Here is a 13281-nt window from a genome sequence, read left to right on the forward strand (position 1 = left end):
AAAGCTGCTGAGAGGGAAGGACTGGTTGTGAATGCATTTTTGAAGGCTCCAAGCTGGAACTCTAGTGGCACCAAGCAGGGCAGATGCTGGTGGGGATGTTTGGGTAGTTGTTGGTGAACACCTGCGCACCTGAGATGGGTAGGCATGGAGGAGAAATCGGCAGCCCATAGGGCTGTTGAAAGTGGTCTTATGTGAAAAGAGGCTCAGGTATGGGCACAGGAAATGACATCATTGCCTTGACAATGGATCAAACAGAACATGGAACCCTGGTATCCAGGCACCCACTTCACTGACCAAGCCATCCGAGCTCACTTGGTTGGAGCCACTGGAGGGAGAAGGATGTTCTCCTGTGGTTGCAGACAATGCCGAGCCTCAGGCTCCCAGGAATCTCAGGGGGGCCAACTAGCCCTTTTGTGGATACACTGGGTGAGGCTTCATCTTAGACGCCAGAGCCTCTGGCGATTGTCGCAGAGGAGCTCAAGAGTAACAGTGAGTAGCACAGGGCAGGTGAGCCCAGCAGGCCCTCTAGTCTGATCCCTGATGAATGGCCCAGGACTCCTATTCTGACTCTGTGTGTGTGTGTGTGTGTGTGTGTGTGTGTGTGTGTGTGTGTTTGTACTGATGGGAACTGTCCCATTGTGCTTTGACTCTAGTGTATTGGCACAAGTCATTTTTCTGTTTGTCACCATTTCCATTTTGAACCCACCATTCTTGGTCCCAACCCAGGGTGAAAATGATCAGAACACGGAGGAGCCCTTCAGGGTTCAGAGCCTTGAACTTACAGGCAGGACCAGCTTAGGAATGAGCTCCTGCCTGTCATTTGTGGGAGGAACCTACATTTCAGCAGCAACATGGGGTTAATCTCCTGGGATTTCATCCCCACCCAGCAGGTGCTGGATCTCTTGTTCCCAAAACAGCCACCTTCTTCAGTCTTTACTCCTGGTGCCACTCCACATCCTCCAAGGGGACAAGAACCTCAGGTTCTGGATGGATGTTGTAGAATGCCCACAGAGCCAACTGCCAGGCTGGGTGGGGTGCAGTTGCTGGGCTTTGCTGATGTTGTCATCCCCCACAGTTCTTGGAACCTTCTGTGGCAGTGGCATCCAGGACCCCAGCAGCTGTGAGTAGCAGCTCCTCACTGCTTCACTCCAGCGAGCAGGTGGAAGACAGCCGCGTTGTTCACGTCCTCCTAGAGGGACAGAGCCTGAGGGAGACAAAGCGCATCCCGGTAAGCCCGACAGCAGGGCTGCCTCCTGGGTGTCCACACAGTGGAAGGCAGGAGACACAGCCAACCCCAGGGCTATGGTGGGAAATAAAGAAGAGAGAGGTCCGTCTTAAGGGCTTGACCTGAGGTGGGAGAGCATCAGCATGCCCACCTTCAGTGGTGAGTGGGCCTGTGTATTGTGGGTTTTGCAGGCCAGAAGTGCAGATGGAAGTGCTGTGGACAGATGAAGGCAGAGATATGTCCAGGGTGCAGGCTGCAGTGCCTAGAACTTGGTATTCTCAATGAGTGAAGTTGGAGCAGAGGAGGTGGCAGTGACTTGTCACATGTGTAGGAGGGGATGTGTTCCTGGTGGCAGGGAAGAGAACCTCCTTAGCATGACTAGGTGTAGGAATTTGGGGTCGGGATCACCTGGGGGGTCATGCCAAAGCTTCGGAATGTTAGGCTTTGCATGTATGTAAATACGGAGCTAAAGGGGTTCTTGGCAGAATTTCTATGGATGTGCAGTAGACACGCTAATGCTGCAGGTGTCCAGCTGCAGAGGAGACATGTTCAGTGACTGCCAGTGCTGAGTCAAGTACATCATTACAACCAGACCCGCACCGAGCTTCCAGAGGCCAGGCTTCTCAAAGCTATCATGAAGCACTCAAGTGCACACTCTTGTATCTGAGTCTGTTTTGTGTCGTGGCAGTCAGGACCCAAGTTTAGAGTGCATCTGCCTCTTCCACCCACAAAGGCAGCCTGCATCCCAGATCACACTTGGTGCGCAGATCCCTGGCCCATTGCTCTCATCTCAGTGAGATGAGAGTGTGTCTGTGCATAGGCAGTTTGGTCCTTTGACATGAGTGGAATGTGGCTCCCCAGGGGGAGGGGAGATGGCAGGTACAGGCAGATATTTGTACCAGGATTGTTCTAGTAGCACATTGCAAGAACCCAGGTGGTATATGGAGGACACACTCAGGTAGCAGGATAACAAGATTGTGCCCTTGTATATGTAGCTGAGATTTCTCCTGAATGTTTGACCACAGTCTTCTGGGTAGCTCTTCTAAAAGCCATTCTCTGATGACATTGGTCCCACCCTGATCCAGGTGACCTTTCAGGAGACGGTGACAAGCCTCATCCGCAGGGCCTTGGACCAAAATTTGTTGCAGCATGAGGATGTGGACAACTTTGAGCTGCTGTATATGATGTCTGAGGATGAGAGTAAGTAGGACAATCAGACAGTGGGGAGACATGATCCACAGTGGGCTCAGGATAACTGACAGCCAAGAGAAAGTGGGCCTTGGCCCCAAAATACCAAAGTGTGATGGGCCTGGCGGAGACTCTCAGGGGTTGTGGGTGTTTTGTGGTATAATCCTTGAGTGCCACCTAACAATTCTCTCCACTTCGCTCTGCAGAAATCAAGGTCTCTGACCACTCACTCGTGTGTCTGTCCATGAATCTGGGAATACAATCTTTCATGGTGAGGAAACGCCCCCAGGTCAAGGGAAAGGAGGTAAACACCTACCTTATTCAAGCTGTGCATGTGCTGCCATTCCACTCCGACCTGAGGAAATAAGAAGCCTCAGCACCTGGACATATTTGCTGGAAGCCCATAGAGCCAACTGACAGTCTGGGGTGGCTTTCTGTTTCTGGGTTTGCTGATGTTCCATCCCCCACAGTTCTCAGAATCAACCTGCAAGTCCTCCAGGCCGCTTTCCCACAAGCAGGTGGGAGACACCTGCTTAATTCGTGTCCACTTAGAAACACAAAGTCCAGAGATGGCCAAGAGTGTTCTGGTAAGCCTGGGAGCAGGGGTGTCCCGTGGTGCTTACACCTGGGTGGGGAGCAGACACTGGTCCAATACCATGGACTACTCATGCCCTCTTGAATTTGGAGCTTCTGGATGATCAGGAGGATAGATGGGAATCAAGAAGGGAGAGGTCAGTGTGAAGGGCTGGAGCTGAGATGAGCGAGTGCAGCAGCTTGTCCACTGCCATGTCTGAGGGAGTCTGTGTGTCAGGTGGCAGCATGCAGTCCAGAAGGGCAGGGACAGGTATGGGTGACAGATGAGAACAGGACAGGAACTAGGTTGCAGGTTCCCTTGTATGGGATGCTGACGTCTATGGAGGAGGACAGCAGTGTGAGGTTCTCCATGTTCCTTGAACAAGGAGCTGAGAGAGTCTCTCTGCAGAGTCGATATGGATGTGGAGCAAGCACACTAAATGTCCAGGTAACCCAATGACCACCCTTGCCGGATGAGGTGCCCTCCTACATCCCAGCCAGCACTGAGCCTCTGGAGGCCAGGAGCTCTCGTGGCTATCTTTCAGCTCTCCTGTGTGTGGTCATGTTCCTGGGTCTGTTTTTGGCCCTGGCAATCCAGACCAAAGCCTCTAGGTTTTGTGCCTAGGCCATTCCCAATGCCGCCTGCATCCTCGGGAAGACCTGGGATCTTGGAGGCTATTGTCCCATTCCTCCCAACTTGTGGGATGAGATTGCATCTGTATGCAGGTAGTGGGGTCCTTTCACTCCGAGAGGAGTGCAGCTCCACAAAGAGCAATGGCAGGCCCAGGAAGTCCTATGTACAAGGATTGGGCTAGTAGCCTGTGGGAAGAGCCCACACGATGAGCAGGAGGTCAGCCTCGGGTAGTAGGGTCATGGATGTTGCCCTTGTATTTAGAGTGGAGGTGCCTCCAGAATGCCCCTGCCCACTGTCCTTGAGTAGTCACTTCAAGGCCCATTTCCTGAAGGCCTGTCTCCCATGCTGCTCCAGGTGACCTGCCACGATAGGGCTCCTGTCGTCATCCGCAGTGCCCTCGACCTACACTTCCTTACTGAGGAGAATCCAGAGGATTATGAGCTGGGCCAAATCATCTCTCGCCGTCAGAGTAAGTGAGACAATCAGATAGCAGAGAGCAAGGGTCAGGATGTGGACTCAGGTCAACTCTTAGCAACAAAGAGTAGTCTCTGACCCCCCAAGAACACTCCAACAGGTGTGTTGGGTTCGTGCACAAAGCCAACTGCACTTCTGCTGGTGGAAGGTCTTGAGGTCCAATGGTATACCCCGGTGGATATTGCGGCTCCCCACCAGGTGCCCTCCCCTGGACATGAACAGGCATCCAAAGCTGACATCTTTGAGGAGTGAGGAGGAAAGCCTCTCTCCAGGAGCAGTATGTTTTCATGGTCTGGGATAGGAGTGGTTTCAAAGGAACATGGGAATGCATGGGCTAAAGAGGGAACTGGCATTTTGTGGACTGAAGCAGTACTATTGAAAGCCTTCTGTGTGACCAAAAAACCACTGCCTGGGCAGAGCATTGCCAGGATTCTAGCAAGCAGTAACAGGATGAAATTGGGAAGAAAACACAGCCTGGGAGACAGCCTGAATCATCTGTTTTTGCATAAATTCCATGGTCTTACGCACCTGAGTCCACTAGGCAAGGAGTGATCACAATAGCCAGGTTGTGATCCCTAACTAAAGTCAGATGAGGGCTTCCTGAGCACGTAGCCACAGAGCTCATCTGATAATAATGCCAGCGCTTTTTCGTTGGTTGGTTGGTTGGTTTTTGTGAGCCAAACACCACAGCAGCCATTATCCCAGCCTATGTACCCTGAAGACCACCATCCCTATGAGTTCTAGGATCACTTGTCTCCTATCTTAACCTACTGTTAGGTTAGTAGAGTCTATGGAAGAGGAAGTCTGTCTGGGGCCTTGGTAGCCTAAGAAATTCATAGCAGAGATCTCCACATCCAACCCAGAAGGGATGGAGAACAGGCTCTAGGTTAGAGGAGGGCGACAGGAAACACATGTTCAGAGGAAGGAGAAGCGGCTGTTGTATTCCCCCACTCGGGGTCATGGCACCACTGGGCCATACGCCATGTTGGAGGGAAGCAGTCCCTTTGCTGGTCTTTGGAACCATTGTTCTCAGTAGGGCAGTATTTGGAATGTGGCCTCCATTCTCAGAAGCCTGGTTCACATGGAGGCGGGCTCCACCAACGCAGAAGCATGGCTCTAACGTGGTATCCGTGCTGGTCAGCCTGTCCTCACTGTGGCCATACTTGAGGAAAATAACTCAGAGGAGGAATCCTAGGCCTTTTTTCTCTGGGTTTCATAGCTTTCTCTTTGGTTGTGCACTGAGGCTGTCCATAAAGCTCTAGTGTGTGGCAGTGGAGAGCTCCTCAGCCCTTGCCACAAAGGCATAGACTGGGAGAGAGAGAACGAGGCTGGCAGAGAGGGAGAGAGAGAAAGATGGAGAGGGAGGACCTCTCCTTGGAGAATGAGGATTCAGTGGAGCCAACAGGAACAAGGTACTGTTGCCCAGGGCACAACCCTGTTTAGGTCTTACTCCAACCATGCTCAACCTTTCTTCCAGTCCCTCCCACCCCCCAGTAGTGTATTCATCTTGAATGAGAATTTCATGTTGACATCAGAGCACTCACCATCCAATGCTTCCCTCCAAACCCACCTATGAAGATGGCTCATGTGGGGACTGAATCTTCGGCACAGGAGCCTTTTGTGGGAGATTTCAGATGCAAACCCTAGTGGTGTGCTTTGGCAGATGCAAGAGGACCTGAGATATTCTGGAGTCCAAAGCCTTCGGTAGGAACAGACATTAGGTCTGTTGAAGTGCTCTGCCTAGTTCTTCCTCAGGGAGGACTGTGGAGGCTGTCTTTGTTGGTATTGGTGCTGAATTGGAGAGCTCTCAGGTGTGTGGCTCTGGCCTTTTCTGGCACAGGCTCTCAGATGTTGGCGTGTCCTAGGGAGCACCTCCTGAGTGCCACCTTCTTTTTGTACACCCCTCTCTCCCCAGAGCTGAGGATTCCAGCAGAGGCCAACGTATTTGATGCCAAGAATCCTCACAAAAAATCCAAATTTGTGCTGAGGAAAAGGAGCCTCTCCCAAAAGAATGATGGGTGGATCGAGCCTCAACCTCCCTCTCGTCCTGCAAAGAAGGCTCCTGTCCTCCTGAGGATGCTTGCAAAACCATTCTGTTGCTGTGTGCCTGGGCGGGGCTGAGGCAGCCCAGGAATATTTACATTGATTACTATTTTCTTCAAAGTTTGAATCTATAGTTTGCCATTGTCCTTGACCTTGTTTAGTAACACAGTTGTTACTCTATCCTGTATTTGTTGTTTCCATTAATATATTATTATTATTTTAAAATATATATGTTTTTGTTACCTGATCTACTGTGATGATTTGAGTATACTAAATGTAGCAGTGATTCCTAAAGGACACATCCAAACCAACAGGAAGGAATGTTTCATTCTATCAGCAAGAACTTTGGTTTTTAGGAGTTTGGCAGATGGCATTATCTGAGTCAGTTTTCCAATGGGGGCAATGAAGTATCAGCTGTGATGGTACAAACACAAACAAAGACACACAAACACACACAAGAGCACACACACTCACTGAGAGATAGATAGACAGATGGAGTTGGTCTCTGCTGAAATACTTTGGAGACATGGTTCTGATTTCTCCCCTTTTGGAGTATTTTCAATTGCACAAGGTGTCTTGCAAATGAACCCATGTCTGAGGAAGACATGCATGTGTACTTCACATGCCACTTTTCACATAGCAGGAAGGTCATGTAATATTTTTCATGCAGCTGTCTTTTGACTGTGAACCATCCCATGAGGTCAGCTGTGGAATTTTCAACTTGTAGCATCACAATGGGGATCCACTCTTTGGATTTGGGGATATTTCCGATTTTCTTGATTCAGATTGGAATGATATATATATATTAGTTTTTGATGAAAATTCTGCATTTGATGGTAATGAATGTCGTGCATCTAGGAATCTGTAGAGTGCAGACAATGAATGGATGCCTACTGTTGTCTGGACTGGTCTGAAAAGTCCTGTAGCATCTGAGCATGTGTGAGGGCTGTACAGGTCTTGCCAAAAGTCCAGGTCAGATGATCCTGCACAAAGCTGAACTCCTAGTGGTCTCCACAACAGTGTAAGGGCCAAGGAGAAACACACTTCCACACAGAAGTTGGGAAGCTACCTTATGAAGGTGATCATAGATACGGGATTATTAATATATCCAGGTTGGCATCTATTATTTTTTTAGCTTTTGACTTTCGCAGCTGTGGGCATCTTGACAACCATCAACTCCCTGTAAGCACAGACAACTCTATAAGAACCTGAGGATAAATTTCCCTGTGCATGTCCCCTTGTGAAACTGCTTAAGCACCGCCTGGTTTACACACAGGTGGAATTTCTAGGTCAAAGTGTGCATGTTTACTTCTTTGACTAAGCACTGCCAGGTGGCTCTTCTGCATAGCTCTACCTGTGGCCAGGATTGTATTATCTAGCTTTCTAACTTTTGCATGTTGAGTAGATACATAGTGGGAGCACACTGTGTTTGTTGGTATTTTTCTTGGTATCTATTCTGATGCTTTTCACTGGGGGATTTTTTCCTGTGAAAATGGGCTTCCTCTACTTGACCTTATTTTCTTCTTTTTAAAATTTTTTCAATGTGACTTTTTAATTTTAGTTTTATTAAAGACATTGCCCCTTGCTTGCATAGTCTATATCTAAAGCACTAGTCCTTGCTCCAAGGCCCAGCTTGCTCTCAGCTGCCCCAGGAGGGGAACAGTCTTTGGCGGTAGACAACAGACGCCCCTGCAGGGGGCACAAGTACTTTGGCCCTCTGGTGTCTTGCCAGCAGTGCTTCCCATGCTCACAGAGGGTTTCAGACACTGAGTCAATGGTCCAGGTCGTCTTTTGTTCAGTCTGATCTCAAATTGAGCTCCTCTGAGAGGTCATATTGAAGTCCTTGTGTGTACCTGACCCATCATTTTAAACAATATTCCAGGTTCACTTTTTGTGTGTACGTGGGTTCTGGGGATTGAACCCAGGGCCTTGAGCCTGTGAGGCAAGTGTCCTACCTGAGCTACACCCTCAGAGACCCCTGTAAAAGTATTTACCCTTTGCCTCGGGGTCTAAGTTGCCAAGGCTGACCTCAAAAGTTCCTCTTGCCTCAGCCTCCCTGGTGGCTGGCATGACAGGCATGCACCTGGGACTGTCACACTCGAGCCTGTGATGGGAACTCATGTGCATCTGTCCAGGGCTGAGCATGGTTAGGCAGAGCTGTGCTCCAGGCTCCCTGCAGGGCTGTGGAGGCTTCTGCTGCCCAGCAGCCCTGGTGCCATGGCCAGGGCTCCTCCCAGCCGAGGGCAGGCAGCTGCCCATTGCTGTAGGCTGACCTTATTTTCTTCTTATGGCACTCGTCCGTTCTCTGGAGTATGTTGTATGGTTTGTCCATTAGGAGTCTAACAGGTCCTCTAGAACCTTCAAACAATTAGTAAAATTCCTGAACAGTAAGTGAGCGCGCACAGAAATTGGGCTAATATTTTGGGAAGAACAATGTTGGATGATATATTCATGGCTTGAATATATCATCCAACATGAAGTTATATTTTATTACTTACAAAATAATAAAATAATGAAGCAATACCATGGGCTGAGCTAAAATAGATCCTTAGGATCTTAGGCATTCTGTAATAAATCTGTGTCACTTGAAGTATAGAGTTGATCGACTCTGAGTAATGAAACAGAAGTAAAGGTATCAAAGCCAATGATCATCTGTTTCCAATTTTCTGTGATTTGGTTCAAGTGGTAAAGTGGTGATATTTATTAATAATGGATCGAATAGGTTCATAATTGTTTTAGAGTACAATTAGATGCCTTCAAACTTTAGGCTACATGGGCACATTTGAGAACGGTTCCAGCCATTCTCTCATCCTTTGGGTCATTCCCCTCCTATGTCCTGTGAGACATTTTCTCTGTGAGGCTTTAAGAAGTAGAAGAGAATATTCTGTAAAGAAAACCTTGTGATCTGTGCAGTATGAAGTTGAATGGATTCATTCAGAAATCAGAAATTCTATTGAAAGATATTTATTTGCATGAGCCAAATAAAACCTATTTTTAGGCATCCTGGTGAAGACAAGGTTTTATCTTTATGTCTCATTTTCTATGTTTTGTTGTTGTTGTTGTTGTTAGAATGAAATTCATATGTTGCCAGACCATTGTATCAGATGTGTAACTAGATGCCATTTAAATTACCCACTTTTACATGGTAGACAGTTTTTAATGAACACTGCCTGTCTGCACCTTTTTTAAAAACAGGACTGGGATCAGAAGCCCAAATACCAATGGTTAGCTGGAGCATATTTTTCATTTGGCCTATCTGTCAGTATTCCCTGAGGTCATCTGTGCAATCAGCTTCGTTACTCCTGCTCCCTCACTGGATTTCATAGAAACCATATGCTATGTATGAATCAGGGACACCAATCCCACAACATAGCATTCTTGGAATATCCAAAGTCCCACTTTTCACTTCGCCATGCCTGAGATCAGCAGTAATATTTATCAGCAAATGTGAGATTTTCAAAGATCCAATTCTATGTGCTCCTTTCTCATAGAGCCTTAGGCAGGGATATAGCATACATAAATATTAAGTAAAGTCCATAGTTTTTAAAATGTCATCCATTGAATAGTTGACACATGTCTGAGATACTTTTTATTTTGGAGGAGGTATTATTTAATAGGGAATTCCAACAGCTACTTAATAGTGAAATGAGAAGTCTTGCATCCATTTTATTTTGTTTCTGATGATTTTTATGAGTAAGGGTAAGATACTTCCTTGTTCTGATGCAGATGTTGCCCACTTTTGTGAATGGATGCGGGGTGTCACCTACTACTTGCATATCTGCATATTGGGCTTGACACTGCTATCGTACTTGGTAGTTGACAAAAAGTCAATACTGAAGTTAAGCTGTTGTGTTCTAGCAGCAGAGCTGAAGATCCTTGATGTGCCACCTTCTGCAATCCATGCTGCTCTCTTCATGTTCCTTATTGACTTCCTGGTGATGAGCATCATGGTCTCCTGGTCTTGAGAATGGCCAAGCATTGCTCTGTGAATGTGGAATATGGGCATGTGGAAGGCTCCAGGGAGGAGGGATCATTGAACATGTACTCGAATCCATGTGCCTGTTGAATGACCTGTTTTTTTTTATTTTTGGGTTTTAAGGGAGACACTGCCCTAAAACACTTCTGTGCAGCTGGGGATGCAGGCTTCTGCTTCACCTTGCAGGAAGCATTAACAAATCCTTTCCAGAAGACATGAGAAGAGAGAAGTGAGCCTCTGGTATCATGCAGGTTCCTTGCATTGCCCATGGGCTAGAAGAGAGAAGAGTTGCTTCATGAGATTTGATCCCCTTTTTCCTGAAAAGTTCCACACAGAGGTGAGTCCCCAGCATGTTTAGAAATCATTTCAGACACCTTTCTGGACGGAATTGAATCAGAGCCCCTGATGATGTGGAAGAGCTAAAGATGGGTTTGCTATGAATTTTCTATTTCATTCATCAGGGCCTGAGTCAAGTCAGTCATTGTGCTGTCAACACATGAGCTGCTGGTCAAATGTGAGGAAGTGGTCTTGCTTTATGAAAACACTACCCTGATTCAGTGAGCCAGAGGCAGCCTGCAGTCCCTGTTTTCCTGTAAAGGCAGATTGCTGTGGATGGCCTCTGGCCTCGTCATGCAGCCCTGCTCAGAGTAGGGGATTGAGGGACCAGGCAGATCCCTGTTCCTTTTGACCTTTATTGCCATTGGGCCACCCCAGGGTCCTTGGACTCTACCTGGTCTTCTGGCCTGGGTCAGGGGATGTGAGGTTTGGAATCCCCCTCTGTGGCAGGATCCCAGCCCCCCAGCCACGTGAGGTCAGCACATCCTTCCCTAATTGTGTTAGAGTTGGAGACTTCTCCCACCCATCCTCATCCATGCTCATCCCACATTTTGTAGCTTGGCACCTGAGGACCTTTATTCATTGACTTAGTTGTTAGTGATGATGGTTACTAAGACTAAGTGACTCTTTCAAGTCACATCACTTGCATGGTAGGGCTAGAGCATGGATCTTCCTAATTGATTTCATGGGACTCTCTCATGGAAACTGTGACTGCTTCCTAAACACACACTCTACATTTGGAGTGTCAAAATTCTTGCCACTGCCTCCTTGGCAAGTGTATCTTGTCTTCTACGTGGGAATTTCACAAATATTTTCCTTTGGTTTGTGGAGGTCATGCAGAAGGGATTTCATTTGAAATAGCCCAAACAAGAAATACCAGTTGTCTTTTTCGCACATGGATGTGTGTAGTGAACACCCCTTTCTGTGTGCTTGCATGAGTTACTCCTTTGAATTTGTTGAAGAATGGTTGGCTGGGGAGCAAGTTAACGAGAGATGGATATCAATGGTTGTCAAGTATTCTGACGTGAAGAATGTATTGAGGATGTGAAGGCTTTTCTAGCCAGTTCCTATGGCTCAGTCAGGGATCAGTCAGAGGATTCTGTCTGGTAGACTCTTTGGCACAGATGTCAAAGTGGCCTGGTCTTACCCTGTCCAGGACTGAATGCTGAGCTTGAGTGGGAGCTTCTTGTCATTTCAAGCATTTCCATGAGTCTGTCCTCTGTTCTCTTGTATCCAAGTGGTTTCTAATAGGAAAGCAGAACAAAAATTGAAAGTATGGTGATTGATTATTTTTACCAATGTTATTTCAATCCACTTTGTTTAATACGAAATTACCTTTATGCTAGTAAGATTTCATATGTGAGGAAATAATGAAAATATTGGGGTTAGGGGATGAGAATATGCAAATCAAACATTTTTGAGCACCAAGACCCGTTTTTTGTTTTTGTTTTTGTTTTTTTTTTTAACTTAAATAATATTAAGTGCCAGAGGACCACCGCTGCCATTCAGCCTCAACAACCTCCAGGTCCAGCCTCCAGGTGGCCCATTTCACCAGGGTGTGTGGGACCACACTGTCCTGGGATGAGAGAACAGTACCCACGGATGTTGACATCTCACAGAGTAGATATTGCCAGTGACAGTAGGGAGCTATTGGCACATGAGGAAGGGAAGAGCTCTCAGGATGGGAAGAGGGGGCCGCTTCGAGACTCATTGGGTATGGCACGAGGCTGCTGGGTGTGGTGTTGGCCTGGGCCCACTGAGTGGGGCAGATCCGTGGTCTGTGTTTCTGTACGCTCCTCTGTAGCCTGTGTTGGCAGCAGATCAGGGAATTGCGATCAGAAGTGCTCCCAGTAACACAGGCACCAGCCCCCAGAGTGTGTGCCTATCCGTTTCCCCACCTGGCCTGACTTAGTGCCTGTCTTGCCTCAGGGCTGAGACCCTACAATCTCTGATGAGGGTGTCTGTGGTCCAGATCCAACCTGCATGGCCAACATGCTCAGACCTTCAGCTGGGTCCTAGGCTGCTGCAACCAAACTCTGTTAACTGGGTGGCCGACAACAGAGGAAGTGTCTTCCGTTGAGCTCCAGAGGCTCAACACAGTAGGTGTTGGGCTGTCCCAGTGCCATAACCCCTCCCAGGTTTCAAGGGGACTGTCTCCCCAACTCTCCCAGCCCTTGCCCACTCTCCTATTGCTGCCCACGATCTGTGGTTCCCATATGGGCATCCCGCCCTGGCTCCAACCTCACATATCCGGTATCCCCCAGTCTCCCTGGTATCTGGGTCCAGACTCTCCTCTTCCTACAAGAATATCAGATATTGAATTTGGTCCCAGTTGATGCTGTGTTCCATCATGTGAGCTCTTAGCTTCATCACTGTGCAAAGACTCTTTTCCCACACAAGTTCGCACGACTTTTGGCTGGCTAAGAATTTTCAGGTGACACTTTTCTAATGAGTACACTTTCCTTCCTTCCGATCTCCCACCAATGAGCATTCCTCGCACCCTTGTCCTAGTTCCTTTATGGCAGTTTCCCTCCTTATGGCTGAGAGGACCTAGTGACCCCTGAATTCACACGTTCTCCTTAATCACCAACACACTGCAGAATTCTCCAGGGGGCCATATATGCTCCTGGAAGTTGGTGTTGGAAATAGTTCTCCATCCATTAATCACTCCCTCACTCACTAATGTCCTTGTGTCCTTGAGAAAGGCTCTCCCTTTCCTGGTTTTCCTGAATAGAAATCCTCTTGCCTCTTGGGTGAATAGGGTTATGGGTTGTGCAGAGGGTGTTGGTCCACTGAGCATCTTAGAGACTGTCCTTTATGGAGCCTAATGAT

The sequence above is a fragment of the Urocitellus parryii genome, chromosome Y (assembly GCF_045843805.1).
Source record: "Urocitellus parryii isolate mUroPar1 chromosome Y, mUroPar1.hap1, whole genome shotgun sequence".
NCBI classification, from domain to species: Eukaryota; Metazoa; Chordata; class Mammalia; order Rodentia; family Sciuridae; genus Urocitellus; species Urocitellus parryii.